The following is a 21,534-nucleotide window of genomic DNA, read 5'->3' as shown; positions in this document are numbered from 1 at the left end:
AACCAACATTTGGGTCAAGATCAAGAATATTACCTGCCCCCAGAGCTCTTCTCCAGCCCCTGCCAGCTCTGTTCCCTCAGAGGAAATCTATTTAGATATCTAAAACCGTAAATGAGTTTTCTGGATCTTGCTCCATGTAGCACTTCATTTTTTAAATTTTGGTTTTTGCTTATTCATTGTGATTGATGTTTTAAACTTAAGACTTTCTGTCTTGAGGCATGAAACAGTCATATTGCATTACTGTCTGCTTTTCTGTGATTCTTGCCTCCTATGCCCGTGTGTTTTTTGTTTTCATTTTTGGCACATCTATTTTCCTTGAAAATTTACCTCTAGAAAGCTTCTTCCTGTACAAAGTTGAATCTGCTTATGATTCTGAGTGGATTGTTAGTTAAGACTCTTTGAAACTAATGTTTTTTATTCGATGTTTTAACACCACACAGATAAAACAAAGTTCAATATAGACCTCTTATGGAGCTTTTATCTTTCTTTCCTTCCTCCCTTCGTTCCCTTTCCTTCCCTTCCTTTCCTTTCTTCCTCTCTCTCTTCCTTTCTCTCTTCTTTCCCTATGTAACATAGGGATCTTTATTTTTGTTTGTTTGGGGCCACACCTGGCTGTGCTCTGGGATTACTCCCAGTCCTGTGCTCAGGGATAACTCTTGCCAGGGCTCAGGTACTATGTACAATGCTAGAGGTTGAATCTGGGTTGACCACATGCAAGGCAAATACTTACCTTACCCACTTCACTATCTCTCTGGTCTTTACTGTCTCTCCAGGAGGCTTTAGTTCTAGTTTATCCTGACATTAATATTTAGACATTTGCTTCTGTCCTTATGATCAGTTCAGATGACCAAGGGGTTCATTCAGTGTGGCTGGAAAGAGAGTTATTTGATTTTACCACTTAAATTGGTTTTGGTTTTGTTTGTTTGGGGCCCATACTGATAGTGCTTAAAGACTGCTCAGGGCAGTGTAAACTAAAATGAGATCGAACTTCAGATCAGTGAGACAGGCTCACATCATAAAGAACAGAAACAGGCGGTGTTGGTGTGGATGTGGGGAAGAAGGAACCCTGGTCTCCTGCTAGTTATAATGCCGACAGGATCAACCTTTCGGGAAAACAATATAAAGACTTCTCAAAAACCTAAGAATTAAGCTTCTGTACAACCCAGCAATTGCACTTCAGCTTCTCTATTCTAAGAGCCAATGACTCTATTCCAAAAAATTAACTTTTGTTTCTGTGTTCATCGCAGCACTATTTACAATAACTAAAGCCTAGGAACAACCTAAATGTTTGAGAACAGAAGACTGAATATAGAAACCCGGCCAGGAGATGATACAGGGCTATGGTGCTTGCCTTTCGCAAGACAGACCCAAGTTTTGTCCAGCACCTTACAGGGTCCCCTGAGCCCAAGAGTGATCCCTGAGCACAGAACCAAGAGTAAGCAGTGAGCACAGCCACGTGTGGCCCACAAACAAAGAAATATATTCTGTGTATGTGTCTGTGTCTCTGTCTGTGTCTCTGTCTGTGTCTCTGTCTCTGTCTCCATCTCTCTCTCTCTCTCTCTCTCTCTCTCTCTCTCTCTCTCACACACACACACACACACATGCACGCACACTAGAATACTGCTTAGCTATAAGAAAAGATGCAATCATGCAGTTTGCTGCTGTGTGTGGATCTGGAGAGTAGCTTGCTCAGTGAATTAAGTTGGAAGGAGAGGGAAGATGCAGAATGTTTCTAGTAAGTGGGACACGAACAAAATTGTAAGTGAATAACAAATGGCCTAAGGTGACAGAATTTGAGAAGTGACCTACAGACTGAGCTTCCCCTGGTGGAGGTAACACGGTGGTGGGAGCAGGGCGGGTGGACTGAGGGGAGCGTTCTGCTGAGGGTGTGGTGCCGGTATATTGTGTGCATGCAACTGTCATTAACAGTGTTGTAAATTCTGGTGACTAAATTAAAAAAATGAAACGAATGAATCTGTTATTTGACCAGTGTTAGTATAAACTCTCTTAGGTTCATTACTATCCAAATTATATTTCCAAATCTCATAACCTGGCTTCCAGTCTTTGCTGTTTCCCAAGCATATTTTCCCTTTTTAGGTCCTTCTGCTGCCTGGTTGAGGGAAGCAGGTGCCCTTTAAGTGAAAAGAACATGAAACTCTTGACTCCTAAGAGAATTCACTCACATAAGAGCGGTCAAGAACAGATTTAGTGAGAATTTCCTTCTAAGGGAAGAAGTAGTACTTGTAGACCCTCTGTCAGGACTATTTTTAAATTTCTAATAGTCTTAGACATTTTTTATATACTTTAGAAATTTTACTTGGTAATTAATTCTGCAACTAGATGTTTCCCTCACTGCCTCCTCCCCCCACCCTCTTCCCTCTTTAATCTCCTGAGCAAAAGAATTTCAAACTCTTTTCCCTTTGTCATGCAGGATAATTTAGTTATCTTTGCCTCTCACCCTTTCATGACTTCCATCAATCTTCAGTATACTTTAAAAACCTTAACATGACCAACAAGTTACTGTTTAAGAAGGCTCGCACCTGCTTGTAAAAATCCATCCCTACCTTCAGCTGCCCACGCTAGCCCAACTCCGTGTCTGGTGTATTCCTGTGGATTTTTAACAAGCATAGCTGTGTCCCATCATCTTGATGGGCTATGATTGTGACCTCCTCTTCCATCTCTTCTTCAGCTTTCCTCTTTCTGTTTAATCTTTCAGGTTCCAGGCCTTTTCACTTGGCAGATTCCTCGGCTCTCTGCTCTCAATCCGCTTGACACAGCACCTTCACATCTCATCCCAATTTAAAAATTCTCTTAATTTACCAAGTAGGGTGCATAGGGCTGGGAACTTACCTGCCTTGTTAATTATTCTATGTCTCACATCTTGTGTATCACACAGAGTTAGAACTTACTAAATGCTTTTGTAGAGAGTAATCTTCAGCATATTACAGAATGGGCAATGAATACTTGGTTAATAGGAGACAAAACTGTAACAGTGAAATAGTGAGTTTTTAAAAGTGCCTTCAGTTTCATAAACTATTGAAAATGCTTTCTTAGAAATGATGCCTATGAAAGAAAGGAAAGGGAACCTCCAGCAATGCAAAGATGAGCAGTAGGGTGGATGAGAGGTGTTCTCATGTAGAGCTGAACGTCCTTCCTACTGACTTCTAGAGGTCAGTGTGAGGAACCATTTGTTGAGATGTGTAATCTGATGTGAATTGCTGTGGAACGGGTGAAGTGATCTCTGATATCTGTGTAGGTAGTTTGGGTCAAAGTCAACATCTTGCGTTTCTTCAGGGAGCACTTGCCGGGAGGCGCACAGATGGAATTCACAGATCTGGGTCACACCTCTGGCCAGATGGGCTTCTGCGCTGTGCCTGGCGGAGGTTTGTTTTTTCTTCTTTGAAAGAGTTGCCTGCAACTTTAATAAAATATTTTGACAGAAATGGAATATTGAGCTCATTTATAAATTAAGACATTGCTGTTGTTGGATTTAGTACGTTTTAAAAAAAAACTTGTTGAGCATCCATGAAAAAACACTGGGACTAATTTTTCCATGTGATTCTGGTTCACTTTAATGGTTTATTTGTATTGTTCCGCTTTAGATTTTCAAAAAGTATCACAGCTTGATGATCAAAATTTCCATTTGCTCTGAAAGATGGAGAATACTTCCCCTCGGTATTCATTCTACAACTCTCATTGCCCTCCACATTAGTGTATCATTGACTTTAAATCTTAAATCACATGCAAATGAGAATCTCTAAAGAAAGAAAAAACTAATATGCAGGTCTAATATGCTGTCAGTTTTTTCTGGTCACTTTCATTTCCCTCACTTTTTTTGTTCAAGCACTGTGATTGATGAAGTTATTCCTAGTTGAGTTTTAGACATGCGATACTGCAGCAGTGATCCACCACCAGCATCCACTTTCTCCCCCAGTGTTCCCAGGTGCCCTCCCGTATCTCTACCTTCTCCGTGCCCTGCAACCTGCCCAAGAGTCAGGCACTTTCTAAGTTTGGTTCTTAAAGTTTGGGTCTCTTGATTTCAGTGCTGTTGACTCTGTGGTTCGGATCTTTGGCTCCATCTTTCCTTAACACCACCTGTGTATCTGGTTCCCTCACCTTGCCCCTGTTGCTTCTCATCTGTCTCTTCTCCCCGCCCCTCCACTCTTTCTTTCCTTCCCCTCCCTATACTCGGGGGCCAGGGTTGATCAGGGCATTCCTCCTTTAAAACATTGCATTCCCTCATCCAGTTATTCTAAATGCCACATGTAAGTGAGATTATTCTGTATTTATCCTTCTTCTGGCTTATACCATTTAACATGATGTCTTCCAGCTCCATCGTTGTTGCCAAGAATTACATGATTTCATCATTTTTAACAGCTGTGTAGTATGTCACTGTGTGTATATAGACCACATCTTCATGATCCATTTCTCTTTCATTGAACATCTAGTTTGATTCTAACCCTTAGCTATTGTACTGAGTGTGGCAATGAATAATGGTGTGCAAATGTTCTTTTGAATGAATGTTTTTCTGCTCTGTGGTTAGATACCCAAAAGTGGAATTGTTGGGTCATGTGGGAACTCAATTCTGAGTTTACTAAGTATCTTCACACTGTTTTCCATGACGGTTAGACCAGAAAACATTCCCATTTTTCTGGTCATTTTTAAAACAAATTATATAATTTACATATTATTAAAATAATTGAAATGCTCATTGAGGTTTCACGAGAGTTCAAGATGCCACTCTGTCTAACATTCATTGATTTATAGAAGGCCTTTGATTCTGTTGAAACTGAAGTGGTCATCGAAGCCCTAGCTAAACAGGGTGTTCAAACTCAGTATATCAGGATCCTCCGTGAGCTGTATTATGGATTCACCAGCAGATCTCACCATTCTACAAATAAGTGATCATCAACATAAAGAGAGGGGTTCGGCAGGGCAACACCATTTCACCGAAACTCTTCAGTGACACCCTCGAGAACATCATACGACTACTGGAATAGGAAGGAATGGGAGGGAAGATAGATGGTCGGCAACTACACCACCTCCGCTTCACTGATGACATCATTCTCATAACAGCAAATATCAGCCAAGTGGCATGAATGCTGGCCGACTTTGTGAGTGTGGAAAGATCAGACTACAGCTGAATCTCACAAAGACAATGTTCATGAGAAATGAACTTGTTTCTAATGTTCCATTTGCCCTCAACGGAACGAACATCTCCGAATGCAGTAGTTATGTGTACCTGGGTCGAGAACTCAACATGACAAAGGACCTGGCACCTGAACTGTGCAGGACTAAGAGAGTGGGGTGGAATGCCTTCAAGAGCATCGAAGATGTGATTAAAAGGACGAAGAATCTCCGGCTCTGGGCACATCTTTTCAACAACACCATTATTTCTGCACTAACATATGCCTCAGAGACCTGGGCCCAATGAGAACAGAATGAGAATGCTGTTTGGGTATCCAAAGAGGAATCGAAAGAGCTATGCTTGGAGTATCACGTTTCACTCAAGTGAGGGAAGAAATCCAGAGTTCCGACCTCTGTCGGCAATTAAGAATTAGGGACACTGTCTCATTTGCCAAGGCATCAAAAATCAGATGAGCTGGCCAGACATGCAATGTGATTTAGAGATGACCGCTGGACATGCAGTGTGATTTAGAGAGCTGTTACCAACTGGATTCCACGGGATGTCAAAAGACCACGTGGCTGCCCACCTACGAGATGATCAGACTTCTTCATCAAAACCCTGAATGAATGGTTTGAGGCTCTTCGTGTTCCTGGAGTGAGCAGACACCATTGGGCTACACTAGCATGCGACAGGGACAAAAGGAGATGTTACTGGCACCCACTCAAACAAATCAATGAACAACGGGATGACAAGTGATACAAGTGAATTGAAATGCAGTTTTCTAGAAGAGATACCAGATAAGATAGTCTCATTAAGAGAAATGTAGCTGTAATACACATGCCCTGAATCATATGAGTGTAAGGTATATGACATGGTGATCTGGCATGTAGTAGTATAATTGTGCTGTAGCATTAGCCAACACTTTTATCAGGACACAAGACTTTTTTTTTGTTTTTTTGGCAAGGACACTTAAGCAACTTTTAGTGTACAGTCCCCAAATGACTTTAAAGTATTTAATGTAATATTGTACATAAAATGATTTAGTTATTTTCGGGCTGGAGTTGGGAGGGGCACATGAGTGTCTCAGCCACCCGGACCTGCCGGAAGAGAGCAGGGGCCCACAATGCTCTGGGTGCCAGGCTTCCTGGCAGTGCTTCCCTGGCAGTGCTTCTTGGGGCCCCTGATCTCTGAGCTTATTTTGTGTTCTTTCAGGCCACACCCAGCTGTGCTCAAGGCTTACTCCAGGCTCTGTGCTCAGGGACATTCCTGGCACACTGGGATGGGGGAGGAGCTCATGTGGTGCCTGGGGTCCTTTGCAGGCCTGCTGCGCTCATGGCACCTGCCCTAACCATTGTGATATCTCTCCAGCCCCTGCTCTTAACTCTCTACATTCTGTCTTACTCTTAAAATAAGAGGAACTTTCCCAGGCCTTCTTCATCTTTCCCACAGTGATCCGTGCTTATGGGCTTTCTTCCCTGTGTACCCTAAGTTTTCTCAGGTTACCATGCATTGAAAAGTCCATTTTTCTCATCAAATCACGTATCTTTATACTCAGGACTTGTTTATCTGAGAATGTTTTTTTCTTGTTATTTGGGACATAATTTTTCTATATCAAGAATTCTTGGTTAATAATTAATTTTTTCAGCTTCTGAACTTTATCATTTCATATAAAAATTATCTTTTAAACATTGATTTTCCAATGTTTAAGTTGTTTTTCTAGGTTATCTCTTTTTCTTTAGCTTACAACAATTCAATTCTAATATCTAACTACTTATCCCTCGGTATTCATCCTATTTGGGATTCATTGAGGTGATTGTTGTAAAATTACTGCTGTTGGTTCAGGGAGTTTTAGTTGTAATATCTAAAAATGTTTTTATTTTGGGGGGCTTGGGATGACATGTGCAGCAGTCCTCAGGCCTCACTCTCAGCTCTGTGCTCAGAGTTCACTCTTCTGGACTCTCGGGATTCATGGACTGCAGGGATTGAACCCGGATGGACTGTTGAAATGTTTTTTTCTCTTCCTTCCCTTCCTTGTTGTGGCTGCTGGTGTGTCTGGGAATTGCACGTGGGCCAGAGTGTGGGGTGCGCACATCTGGTTGCGGTGCTCACTGGGCACTTGACTGTGGTGCTGGGAATCACTGAGCAATGCAGGGTGATGTTGGGGACCAAACTCACTGCTTCTGCCACCGTGCTCCACCCCCCCCAGACCATCTTTTCATTATTTCCTCCTGGATATCTATTTCATTTTCACTAGTCCACTGTATGTTCTCCAAGTCCTGAAGCTGTTATTTTTCTTATTTTTTTTCTGTTTAAATATTTGAGTTTTAAATATGTTTTTTTTTAATTAGCTAAATAAACCTCTTAGTTGTCACAGCCAGTGGAAACCATTACTCTTGACACAATTAGTTCCTTTTTGGAATTTTCTCTCTTCCGGGACTACTCTTTCTGATTGGTTTTCTGGGTATTGTTCAGGGGTTTTTCAGACCTTTTTCCTCTGCTCTTTACTTAAGGTAAGTGTTCTTACTTATAGCTTCCCAGTATTTTCACACAGTGTCTCCACTTTAGCTATCAATTTTTCGCTGGTACTTTCTGAAGCCGAAGGATTCAGTATGCCTGATTGCTTTGGCTTTTGCTTATGTATCCTGACCTCTGCTAGGCCTCAGCTGCTCATCATTTGGCAGTGATTGTGCGACAGTCTTGCAACAGGCATCTTCAGTGCCAGAATACTTTGTTCCTCATTTTACAGCCCCTGGTAGTACCTATCATGATTAAAATGTCTTTGGGGCAGTTTACATGAACCTGAGCAATTATACTACATCAATAGCATTATGGTACAGATTTACACAGTCTCCAGAACTTGCCTTTCCTTCCAATCAACTCCTTTTTTTAATGATAGTTTGACTAAGAAATCATTAATTCAAACTTGTTAATTAAAATTTAGTGAAGAAAATAATTACTCAAAACAAAAGATTTGTATCTGGATGTCTTACAAAAATTATTTTATGTGGCTGAAGCAATAGTGAGTAGGGCATTTGCCTTACACACATCTGACTTGGGCTGGGTCTCCAGCATCCATATGGTTCCCTGAGCTGCACCAGAAGTAAATCCTGTGTGCAGAGCCACAAGTAATCCCTGAGCTTCACCAGGTGTGACCCAAAGAACCAGAATTTTTTTTTACATAATAAAATGACAGTGACAGTGATACAGTGAATAAAATCAATGATAAAAATATTTAAATGACTAAAAAAATGAAAAAAAAATCAGGTATTTTGTTTTTACTTTATTTTTAATTGTTGCTTTTGTTTGGGCACCATGATTTCCAAAGGTGTTAAAGTTTGGCCATTCAGCATCCCAAATCCAAACACTGCCAGTGCCAATGTTCCCGTCCTTTCCCTTTGTATTCCTTTCTCTTTTTCTTTTTTACAAATCTGATTCATTCACTATCATGAAGTATTACACTCACTTCTTGCTTTTTAAAAAAAGAAAGGCTTAAAATGGCTGCTAGAGGCTTCATGTGCAATAACAGAGACTTCCTGTGAAATGAGCCTTTTTCCCAGACGTGGAAGGAGAGTTCAAATTAAGATTCTTACCACGGTCTGTGTGATGCAAGATCTTGGCCTATTTTGTCTTACCAGTGTCACAGTGTTGTGATGCACTTAATCTATCAGTCTATGAAGTTAAGTAGTATAGTCTGTCAGCAATATAAAACAAATGCATAAATGTATATCTTTATTAGAACAGTCAACATTGCAAAGCTTTTACATCATTAGCTAATGATGTAAATTTACTTAACTTTTATCTAATGGCCATAAACAATTCTTTGTCGAAGTCATGGGAAGGTGGACTTCACAGAAATGAGCTAACAGCAGCCTGTGTAGTGTTCACGAAAGTGTAATCTATGTAGTATGTAGGACATTTGTGTTGCAAATGTTTATAAGTATTTATTTTTTAATATTATAAATATGTAATGGAAATTGTGAAAGGGAACAGTGTATTGAGCATCCTGACTAAGTTTTGAGAACATGTTTGTAAAACACATTTTAATTAATATGATGCCAGCGCATACCACCAATGACTTGATACTTGATTGTGGCTTAATTAACACAAATTGCAGAGCTGGCATCAATGTGTAAATTAACTCTAATGAGGAAAAGACAAGCTAGTTAGATACTTTAGAAAAAATGAAATAACCACCAAATGTAACACAGCAGCATATTTAAATAGGGATACTTAAAATATCCTATATCTTCTTTTTTTCATGCAGAAACATGTTACTCATTACTTAGAATTACATAACTATGTTATAATATGATATACAGTTATTTATAATACAGTTGTATATCACTGTATAACTGTTATCTCGTTGCTTGACAGTTTACTCAAGTGGGCACCAGTAACGTCTCCATTCCTCCCAGCTCTGAGTTTAGCAGCCTCTCTTTACAGTTGTATATAATGATTATAATTTTATAGTTAAATAGTTATATATACAGTTATATACATAATAATGATTTTAATTTTTTAGGAAATTTTGTATAATAATCAAAGAGGGACTGGAGTGATTGTACTGTGGGGTAGAGTGCTTTTCTTTCATGTAACTGACCTGAGTTTTATCCCCAACATTCCGTATGGTCCCCTGAGCACCACCAGGAGTCACTCTTAAGTGCAGAGCCAGGAGTAATCCCTGATTATTGCTGAGCAAAGCAAAAACAACAACAACAAGAAAGATGTGAGAAATGTCATTAATAGCAAGTTGCTTTGGAACATATGTGAAGATAATAGAGACTAATTGTGTGTCCTGCAGGTGACAATATGTTATCTTAAATAAGTCCTGGACTGATATCATGGTACCTTTTTCTAAATTGTCAGTTGTTACCATGACATAATTGCCTGATTGGACAGTGCTAATTCTTTAAGGTCCGTTTTAGCTTTAAAAGCCATTATTGTTCTGGTTTGTATTGTTTATAATTGAAATCATAAGTTGTAGAGAATCTTGAAGACCAACCAGTATTATATTTCTTTCTGAAATAATAAAATTGTGATGATTGAGTTATGATTAAGCCAGTAATAACTTTCAGAAGTGAATAATAGTTTTAGCAGTGAATACTTGGTTTTATAGATGTGGAGAAAATCTTTCACAAATTTGAAATAAATTATCCATTATTTTTATCATGATTATTACATTTTATACATGTAATGCATTTCACATTGCTGGTTCAAAGCAGTGTTTTATTCCAAATGCAGAATTTCAGTTCTGGGGGACATAATAGTAGGGCTTGCTTATTTTCATTTCCCTTTCTTCTAGGCATTTGGCTGTTCCATTCTCCCAGGAAATTTGATTATATTTTATATCATTTTAATCCATTCATTCTTTAAATGTACTCATAATTTAAATTAATATCACTTGAAATTGAAGAGTGCTTTATCGTGACTGTCTTTACATCAGTTATGTTCTGAGTGCTTTGGGGAGACGCGGCCAGCAGTTGGCCCATGTGTCTGTGCCACACTATATGTCAGCTTCACTCCCACGGGGTAAGCCTCCCAATGAAACAGTAACATTCCTGTTTATACCGATTCGGATTTGAAATAAAAACATGCTTGATCAGACCAGATTATGGAGCATGAGGCAAAAATGAAAGGAAGCAGAGGAAGGCAGTTTCTTATTGGTGTTTAAAGTCATGCACCTAATACTACGTTTATGGCAGTAAATGAAACTCAGCCTCGCTCTCTGCCGCCGACTGGCTTTCTCTTCCTTGTTTACCTCATGGATGTTTTCAGAACAATTCACATTGGCTCCAAATACTGTACATCTTCCTACAGTGTGGCACAGAATCTTTTACAAGGGAAAAGGCTGATTCTCTTCCAGAATATTGATCCCTGCCCATCATGGTTCATGATAGATTTATTGTTTATAATTAGAGTTTGTTAGTCACTGTTCACAGACACCAGCAATGATAATAAAATTTCATATGTAATTTAATAAGATTAATTAAATACATGGCAAAATATTTAATATATAGGAATTTTAAATATATAAATATTAAAGCACATTGTAGTATCATTAATATAAAATACTTATAAACAATGCATCCTGAAGAAATTTTTTTTTCTTTTTGGGTCACACCCGGCAATGCACAGGGGTCACTCCTGACTCTGCACTCAGGAAGTACCCCTAGCAGGCTCAGGGGACCATATGGGATGCTGGGAATTGAACCCAGGTTTGCTGTGTGCAAGGCAAATGCCCTACCCGCTGTGCTATCGCTCCAGCCCCAACTGGAGAAATTTTTATAAGTATTTTTATTAATAAAAGCATAAAACATAACAAATGCTTTCAAATAATATCACGTCATGTTATTTAATAAATGATTACAGTTATGAGGAGAGTGTATCTTTTCTACACAAAATTCTTGATGTAGTTCATTGGGAAGTGTATACTTAGGAATTGTGCAGTTTTGAATCACACACATGAGCAGCTGAGAAAGTCCATAATCACAGTGAGTCCTGTGTTTCATTAAAGAACTTCGTTAATGCAGGAGAGGAGGTGAGATACTTATCCTTGGAGTTCTGCAGATGATTCTTTGATTTTGTACTCACCACTGGTGAAACTGTTTCTATTTTCCCTCAGACTCAAGAGAATTTCACATTGCAAAAATAAAATAGATATCCTTCAATTTTCTGCTCTTCAAATATTTGGATGTTAAATTAGTCAGTTATCCAGAGAAGCAGAACCAATAGACTATGTAGAGAGATTTATTGTAAGGAATTGGCTTATGCACTGGTCAAGACTACCAAGGCTGAAAACTGCTGTGTAGGCGTTAGAGGCTGGAGACCCAGGGGAGTAATTAATGTGGTAGTTGAGTCCAAAGGCCATCAGCTAGCAGAGTTCCCTCTCTTCTGGGGAAGCCTTTCTTCCTCAGAAAGTCAACTTTCTTAGGAAGTTTCAACTTCCTAAGGAAATGTCAACTGTTTGCTTGAACTCAACCCACATTACAAGTCATTTGCTTTCTTCCAAGTATATGACTTAAATGTTAATTTCATAAAAAAGGAGATTGAGAACAACATCTATGTTTGATCATCTCCAATGAAATGCCTTAGCCTCACCAATTTGACACAAAATTAGCCACCAGATATTCCAAATGTATTCACAAAATACATGAACTTGTAAAATAATTTGTCAGATGTAGCAAGAAAAAAAATTCTGACAGTATAATCAGATAAAAAGAATTCAAGAATTCAAGAATTTCAACCACAATGTCCCTCCAAATAAGGAAGGGGGGAAGAGAGCGAGGGGGGAAGAAGGGAGGGAAAGACAGATAGAGAGATCTGTGGAGGCAGGCTGGGGTGGGGTTGGGGGTAATGAGAGGGAAACTGGGGACTCTGGTGCTGGGAAATGTACACTGGTAGAGGGATGGCTATTGGAACACTGTATTGAAAACTAATGAACAGCTTTGTAAGGGTCTATCTCAAAGTGATTCAATAAAAAAGTAAAATGTAAAAAATTGCTTTTAATGATATTTAATCAGTTCTTTTTCTTCTGATCCTATTATGGTAAAAAATCAGCAACATGAAGTAGAGTGTAAATAAATCTGTTATATTGTTTTTTTAAAATTTCTCCCTGTTGTAAATTTATCCAGTAAGTTCCTTCCTCTGTTGCTGATATATGTAGCACAGTCTCATGGCCTGTCTTTAAATACAAAATGAATATTGTCCTTAGGTGAACTCTGTTTATGAAAACATTCACGTCTTCTCATCTAAGGTATTATATCACTCGTTTATATTTTCTTGGAAATTATTCTTTTTATTTTCTTTGTCAATACCAGAAGATTCACAAATTCACACACAAGAGGAATGCACAGTTTCCTTGGATTGTTTTTATTTTTTTCTTTATGCGGTTTGCTAGAACATTTCTAAATTCTGTCAGCAATAATTGCTGTAAAATAGAAGAGCGATATTCTAGTATTAGAGCTTTCCAAATGAAAGCACTAATCTTCAGGCTTCAAAGTAGGGCCTGCTTTGGGCTTGTCATGGCTGTCTGAGCATATTTTTGGGAGGCCCCAGAACATGGTATTGCCAGTGTTAGAAATACGTAAGTCACTTCATTTTTTGGTGTATGTGTATGCTTGCCTCAATATGTACATGTCTATGTAACAGGAGTACCTGTGCAGTGATGATGAGCCATTAATGATCACAAATAACAGATTGTTATATTTTTATAGTGATAAATGTAGGGTTTTTCTCATTACCTGTTAAGCTCTTATCATATAGGTAGAATGTACATTTCTAGACAACCTGCATGCAAAGTAAGCATACAGAAAGTATCTCCTTAAAAGGTTTGTTTTATGACAGAGTTGGTATATTTAATTTCAGTCTACTGGTCAGATTCCAAAGAAGAAGCAGAAACATTTATCTGAGATAGTACCAAAGTCATTTGGGAATTTTAAGAAAATTAACAAATTTAAATGTGGTGTTCTTCATCCAGTATAACCACCACTTAGCATTTCTTGGATCACAAACTTTAAAGAACTATATATAGATCACTACCAGTTTTAAAATATGGAATCTGAAATCATTCCAAATATTTTAAGACAAATTTGGCAAAGCCTTTATTTTGTAAATAGCATGGAACTTTATGTAGGTTTTAAAATAATTTCAAAATTAGTTACAGATGATTTTAAATTTGTCATTCTTTCTTGGGAGCAAAATATTTTAAGTCTTAAGACAGAGTAGTACAGTACTGACCACACATTATTATGCAGTTTTCATTGTTTCCATTTAAGTGATCTTGAAGTACTATGTAGCTTGATTTATTCTATTATCCTAGACTCTGTTTTAAAAGTTTCTAATTTCAATTTTATTTACTATATTTAGTCAGGACATTTGAATGTTCAAACTTATGAGTGTCTGCCCTCAGCATCTATGGAATGTAACCATTTATAATTCATTTGTATTTATGTGCACACGTATATTTAGTTTTTTATTTGTGGTGTAGATCACCTAGTAATTCACTTGGTATTTTTTTCATCACTGTAAAGTAACAGGAAACCCCAGTGTGGTTCTGCTTCTAACTCTGTGTAAGGATGGTCCACCAATATTGTGGGGGAAAACTTCGGTGAAATTTGATATTATTTATTTTACTATTAGGAGTAGTGAGGAGAAAGGTATATTATGAGTAGGTTTGAATTTTCTCTTCTTGTTTTGGGAGGGCTGGTGCTATACACAACAGTGCTTACATGCTGTTTCCTGGCTTTTTGGTCATTCCCAGAGGGCCTCGTGGTGGGGGAGGGTGTCGTGTGGTGCCAGAGAATGACCCTTGGCCTTCAGAATGAAGAAAGAAATGAAGAGAGAAAGCTCAAAGCTTTCTCTTCAGCCCAATTTTTCTTATTTGTATATTTTCTAAATTATGTTTATAGAAATAATAGGACCTCTTTACCAAGCATCCTTTTAGTTTTCTCTAAGGCTACTTACTAACTTTATACTATTCTGTACTCTATATGTAGAACGAGTGCTAGGAAAATAGCAAAATGAAAAACTATTTAAGAGCCAGAGAAGTAGCACATGTCTAAGGCTTTACATGTAGTTAACCCCTTTTCATCCCCCAGCTCTGTATATGACGCCCAAGCTCTGCTAAGAGTAAGCCCTGAGTATCACCTGGTGTGTCTCCCCCAAAACTATATATAAAGAAACATTTTCCATCAGATACGTATTCCAATAAGACATGCTTATAATTGTTCTTTGTATATTGATAGTTGGACTGGAGCAATAGCACAGCAGGTAGGACATTGGCCTTGCACATGGCCAACCCAGGTTCGATTCCTCCATCCCTCTTGGAGAGCCCGGCAAGCTACTGAGAGTATCCCACCCGCACGGCAGAGCCTGGCAAGCTACCTGTGGCGTATTTCATATGCCAAAAACAATAACAAATCTCACAATGGAGACATTACGGGTGCCTGCTCAAGCAAATCCATGAACAACCGCATGACAGTGTTAGGACAGTGTTACCGTGTTACATTGATAGTTATTTCATGTAGTTCTTTATAAATGCCGTAAAAACTGAGGTGCCTTCTTTATTTTACCAGTATCAATTTTCTTATTTCCTTTTTATTATCTAACTTGAAAGTGATATGTTTATATTTATTGGCCAGAACATTTTTGTTTTCCCTCTAAGTTATATTTGTTGGGGAATGGGTTGGAGCAATAGCACAGCGGGTAGGCATTTGCCTTGCATGCAGCCGACCCGGGTTCAATTCCTCCGCCCCTCTGAGTCCGGCAAGCTACCAAGAGTATCCCGCCTGCACGGCAGAGCCTGACAAGCTAGCTGTGGCATATTCTATATGCCAAAAACAGTAACAACAAGTCTCACAATGGAGACGTTACTGGTGCCCGCTCAAGCAAACCGATGAGCAACGGGATGATAGTGATAAAGTGACAGTGATACAGTTGGGGAACAGTTTTCCCTCAATGTGCTCGGACACGTGCACTGGGTCCAGGCAGACGTTGGGTGGAGGATGACAGGCGCTCGGAGAAACACCCTCTGGGAGCAGCTCAGGGCTGTTCCCTTCATTGCCAAATACACACATATTTTATGGGGGGTCTCGGCTAGAAGGATGGTCAGTCACAGAAAGTCCAGCATGATTGGCCTATGAGCTCTCCAGCTCTGCTTTGCCCGGTCCAGTCCCAGTCAAGGCCAGACGCTGCAGGTAGATGACCTGCCAAGCATATGTGACAGTTTCTGTGTCTTGGGCTCATGTGACCAGGATGTCGAGTGAGGCTCAAGGCCCAACACTGGGTGCTGGCTGGCGTCCTGTTCTTGCCGACTTTGCCTAGACACTCCCTCTTTCAAGGCTTCACTCCTGGGCCGCTTTGCAAGGTCGGGTCTTACCTGCTCCAGTGCTGTCACCCTGCGCCACAACAGGTACTTATAGGTCAGTCAGATTACACACACATTATACTGTATAAATTTAACAAAATTTGTCAGCTTTCCCCTTGATGAACATTAAGGTAATTGCTAAGTTTTGCAGTTACATAACATTACAGTAGTAATAAACATTTTCTAGGATATGTGATTTTAGGTTTAACTTTTGACAGTGTTAACGATATGAAATAGTATTTCCTTTTAGCTTTAATATGCATTCTATGATTACTGTTGAGATTACATATTGGCCCTTTGCATTTTTCTAAATTCACTACTAATATGTATTGCCTGTTTTTTTCTGGTGAGTTCTGCTTTTCATTTTAATTTGTAGTTCTAGATAGAAAAAATTTTAGGTTAACATTAATTTTTTTTATTGAATCACTCAATTTATGATTGAGGTTCAGGCATATATTGTTCCAACACCAGTCCCCACTGCCATCCACCAGTGCCCCCGTTTCCCTCCAGCCCCCCATGCTGCCTCTGTGGCAGGCACCTTTCCCCTCCCCCATTCTCCTTGCGTTCTCTTCCATAACTTATCACCCTCACTCCTACCCCAGGGGCAAGCTTCTCACTGAAGACCAGCTTTCTTGCTCATCATTTTTATTGCTGTTGGAGCATTTGATATTCCCCTGTGAAGTTTCTTTATATCCCACAAACGAGAGACAGCATTCTAGTCTGTTCCTCTCCCTCAGACTGATTTCACTCAACATGATGCTCTCCAGATCCATCCATATTGCAGTAAATTGCATGACTTTATCTTTTCTTCTGACTGGATAGTACTCAAATTATGTATTGTCATTTCTTTATCCAGTCATCTGTTCACGGGCTTTTGGGTTATTTCCATATTTTGGTTATAGTGCTTTAATGAACATAGGAGTGCAGATGTCTTTTCTGATTGTACTCTGAGGACCTTGCGGATATTGTCTGGGGAGGAATTGCTGGTTCATATGGAAGCTCAATTCCTAGGTTTTTTTAATTCCTGTTCATATTGTCTTCCAAAAAAAGTTGAGCCAGTTGCCATTCTCACCATCAGTGAATGAGGGTCCCTTTTCCCCCACATCCTCACCAGCACTGGTTGTTGTTTTTTTTTGATGAGTGCTACTTTCTGTGGTGTGACGTGGTACCTTTGTGTTTCGAGTTGCATTTTCCTGATGATTAGTGACAGCATTCTTTTCATACGCTTTTTGACCATTTGTATTTCTTCTTTGAAGAAATTTGAAGAAATTTCTGCTCATCTCTTCTCCCCAGTTTTTGATAGGGTTGGACTTTTTTTTCATGTAGAGTTCTACATGTTCTTTATACAGCTTGGATATTAACCCGTTGTCAGATGGGCAAATAATTTTTCCCAGTATGTAGGCTATCTTTGTATTCTGGTCATTGTTTCCTTTGAGATGCAGAAGCTTCTTAGATGTAGTATTTACCTATTTTTACTTGTTTGGTCTCTGGGATTTTATCCTTAATCATCCTTCAAGATGCCTTTTGTGTGTAGAATTCTCCCTATATTTTCCTCTATGTAACTTATGGATTCAGGTCTGCTATCTAGGTCTTTGATCCATTTTGATTTGACTTGTGCATGGCATTAGAAAGAGGTCTTGAGTTCATTTTTTTTCAGGTGTCCGACCAGTTTTTGCTTCTTTATCCAAGATTTACTAATTATATATCTGAGGGTCTATCTCTGGGTTTTCTATTCTGTCCCACTGATCTGATATTCTGGCCTTATCTCACTACCATGTTATTTTAATTACTATCACTTCATAGCACAGTTTGAAGTTGGGGAATGTGATGTCTCCTATCTTTCTCCTGCGGATTGCTTTAACTATTCAGGGGTATTCAATATTCCCCATAAGTTTCAGGAGTGTTTGATCTATTTCTTTGAAAAGTATCATTGGGTATCATTATTGGGACTGTTATTGAGTCCATATAATACTTTGGGAAGTATTGCCATTTGGTGATGTTAGTCTTTCCAATCCATTAGCAGGGGGTGTGTTTCCATTTTCTTGTGTCCTCTTTTATTTCTTGATGTAGTGTTTTGTAGTTTACTTTGTATAGGTTTTTCACCTAGTTAGTTAAGCTAATTTCTAGATTCCTACCTATAATGCTGTGTCTCCAACCCTCATTTGTATATTTTTATCTGTGCTGTCAGCCACAATCTATATTAGGCATAGAGACATAATTTTTATAGAAAGTGTACTTAGCAGTACTCATATGCACCTCTAATATTTTTGGTCTTAATTATACATAGGTCATTCATATACTGTATATAAATTTTATTTTAAAAATCAAGTTTTTTATTTTTAATATTGTTGTTTTATTAAAGCACCATGTTTTACAAAGTGATCCATAGTTGAGTTTTAGGCATGTAGTATTCCAACACCAATCCCACTGCCAGTGTCTGCTTCCCTTGCCTGTGTTCCCAAATTACCCCTCCCCCTACATTGCTCGTCTTCCACCTTGACAGATACATTTTAAAATTTTGTTTTGAAGTTTTAATCTCACGCTTGCAGTGTTGTCCACTCTTTAACTTTGCTGTTTAGCTCTATCATTTCTTTACAGCACTGACATTTGCCTGAGTCCTGCCTACATGGCTGGCTGGCTGTCTCCTTCCCCATGAGTATGTGTTCTGTTATTCTTCCTGTACTCTGGGTCCAAGGCTGATCTAGGTACTTCCCACTTAAAACATTGCATTTCCTTGTCCAGTTATTCTATATACCACATGTAAGTGAATCATCCTCGTTTTCCTTGCTCTCTCCCTTACACCCTACTACCTTCCTTTTTTCTTTCTTTCCTCCCTTCTGCACAGCTGTGCTCAGGGCTGACTCCTAGCTCTGTGCTCAGGGATCACTCCTAGAGGGCTTGGGAGGACCATAGAGGATACCAGGTGGCTGCATGCAAGACAAGCATCTTAGCCACTGTACTATCATTTATCATGAGATCTTCCAGTTCTATCCATGTTGCAGCAAATGGCATGATTTCCTCATTCCTTACAGATGCATGGAGTTCCTCTGTGTGTGTGTGTGTGTGTGTGTGTGTGTGTGTGTATACATACCTAGGTTGATTCCACATTCTTAGTTTAGTTTACTGAGAAATCTCTATATTGTTTTCTATAAAGGTTGAATCAGACACTATTTCCGTCAAATTATTCTCTTTAAAAGTTAAGCCGGCATGCTGGAGAGACAGTACAGTGGGGAGTGTTTGCCTTTTATGTGGTCAACCTGGATTTGACCCTGACACCCATAAGGTCCCCACTTTCCACCAGGAGTGATTCTTGAGCACAGAGTCAGGAGTAAGCACCGAGCACAGCCCCAAAACCAAAGACCAAACCAAAAAAAGTTAAGCTTGCGACCAAAAGAAAAAATTAAATACTTTAATTTTGAATTTTGTCACATAGAATGTCTGTTGTGTAACAGTATCAGGTATTTTATATATCAAATATATATCAATTTAACTGGTAAAGTTAAATAATGAAATAAGTTAATGTCTGATAAGCTAGTATAAAGTATAAAAGAAGAAAAGTAATTTAATCCTTGAAGTGATTGCTTAATTTTAATTAAGCATATATATTTAAAAGTAGCATATGCATATGTAAGATGCCAAGGGAGCATAACAAAGTGAATGCTGGGTCTTAACTACTTGAGATTCTGATTAAGTAGATCTGAATACAAACCAGAAATTTTTATTTTAAGTAATCCACATAATTCTGATATGGGTAGTTCAACTGAGTATTCTAAATTGTTATAGGTCTGTGGTCATTTTTAGCTCAGACAGAAATAATTGCATTTTTCTTACTTAATAGTTTTCTTTGGATTCCAAGGTGTGTACATTTTAAAAAGTTGCACAGTGTAACCCACTAGTTTAAGGCAGGATAAAAAAACTTTGCATTATCATGAGATCTTCCAGTTCTTTGCACTATATTTTTATCTCATTTCTCTAATTTTAGTTTTTGTGTTTTATAGTGTGCATAACTATCAGTACAGTGCTATGTTCAGAAAAGTGCAGAGATAAGCATCTGAAACAATACATTTTAAATAGTAGATTTAAGTTTAGAAGTTTGATCTCTGGGATGCTTTGTTCACCTTTTAAGATGTCCAATTATTTGTGCCATTTAAAATAAGGCAATAGCACAGAGGCAGGGTGGGGTGGTGGGGGATGGGGTGGGGATGGTGAGAGGGATAGTGGGATCATTGGTGGAGGTGAATGGGCACTGGTGGAGGGATGGATAAATGATCACTGTATGAGTAAAATGCAAACACAAAAGTTCATAAGTTTGTAACTGTACATCACAGTGACTCTAATAAAAAATTAAAAAAGGGGCTGGAGCGATAGCACAGTGGGTAGGGCCTTTGCCTTGCACGCAGCTGACCCGGGTGTAAAAAACTAAGGCTCCCTGAGGGGCGAGTGCACTCTCGGGCTCTCTAGGCTGCTCTGTCTCACCGCCCGCGTTCGGTGCCCTGGAACCGCGGTGTATGGGCTGGATCGGGACGGCCGGTGGTCAAGGACAGGCGAAGTAAGAACGAGGACCAAGCTAGTTGCTGATTAGTTACCGTTTATTCAATTTTCCATCTTTCTCATCTCCTGCACTCCCAGCTCCGGCCTCTCTCTGGATCAACTGTGCTTCTTTCGGCTTCTCGCCCCCTCCTTCTCTCTCCCACCTTGCCTTCTAGGCTACACTCAGCCAGGTAGCAAAATCAACATAAGAAAGCCCTTCCTGAGGGCAGGGCATTCCACAGCCCTTCCTCACTCTTAAGGTTTTTTTCTTTTCCTTAGTCCAGGAACTTATTAATATCTTAATACTAGTTATTTTTGTATGGACATAGCAAGGGATACATTGAGGCTTGCAAGGCAGCTCTCCTGGCAACATCTTGCCACAGGCTCAGACCACAGCACTCAGGCCAGATTAATCATTCCTCACCCTAGCAGGGTCCAAATCTAGTTATCACTGTTTGGATCATGACAGCATTTGTCCATGATCAAGCTCTTAACTTATAGTTAAGCATTAGGCACTTTGGCCAGGCCCATCTCGATGCCAGGGTAGCATACAACTCACCGCTTGCCCTGGGTCCTTCTCGTCCCTCGTTGTCTGGACCCTGCTTTGGGGATGCTAGGAAGTAAGGGCAGCTGAGGCTTATGTCAAGAGAACAGATGCCCTGGAGGAAAATATGTAGAGTCAAATGACTCCCAGATTACAAAAGCATAACATTTGTTAAGTCTTCCTGTGTCTTGCAAAAGGACTTGCTCTGAATAAACTATGCAAAGGACTCAAGGAGAAGAGAAAAACATTATTTGCAAGTCAACAGAACACTAAGAAAGCAGCTACAAATAAACAAAGAGGAATAGGAGCACTGTAACGGGAGTAACCCAATAAACCTAAACTACCTGAGGCTATGTTATCCTACAGCCCGGTTCGATTCCCAGCATTCCATCTGGTCCCCTGAGCACCGCCAGGAGTAATTCCTGAGTGCAGAGCCAGGAGTAACCCCTGTGCATCGCCAGGTGTGAC

At 39.4% G+C, this 21,534-nt stretch overlaps 1 protein-coding gene across 6 annotated transcripts in view; it reads left to right on the top strand.

The window, feature by feature from the left end:
* The window catches only part of VPS13B (vacuolar protein sorting 13 homolog B), a 645,914-nt gene that overhangs the window by 302,762 nt on the left and 321,618 nt on the right, over window positions 1-21,534 (top strand). The gene's annotated exons all lie outside the window — the stretch shown is intronic.

This window comes from Sorex araneus, chromosome 2 (genome assembly GCF_027595985.1).
Source record: "Sorex araneus isolate mSorAra2 chromosome 2, mSorAra2.pri, whole genome shotgun sequence".
In the NCBI taxonomy this organism is placed as follows: Eukaryota; Metazoa; Chordata; class Mammalia; order Eulipotyphla; family Soricidae; genus Sorex; species Sorex araneus.
The sequence above is the reverse complement of the archived record's forward strand: the minus strand, read 5'-3'. Positions and strand labels throughout refer to the sequence as shown.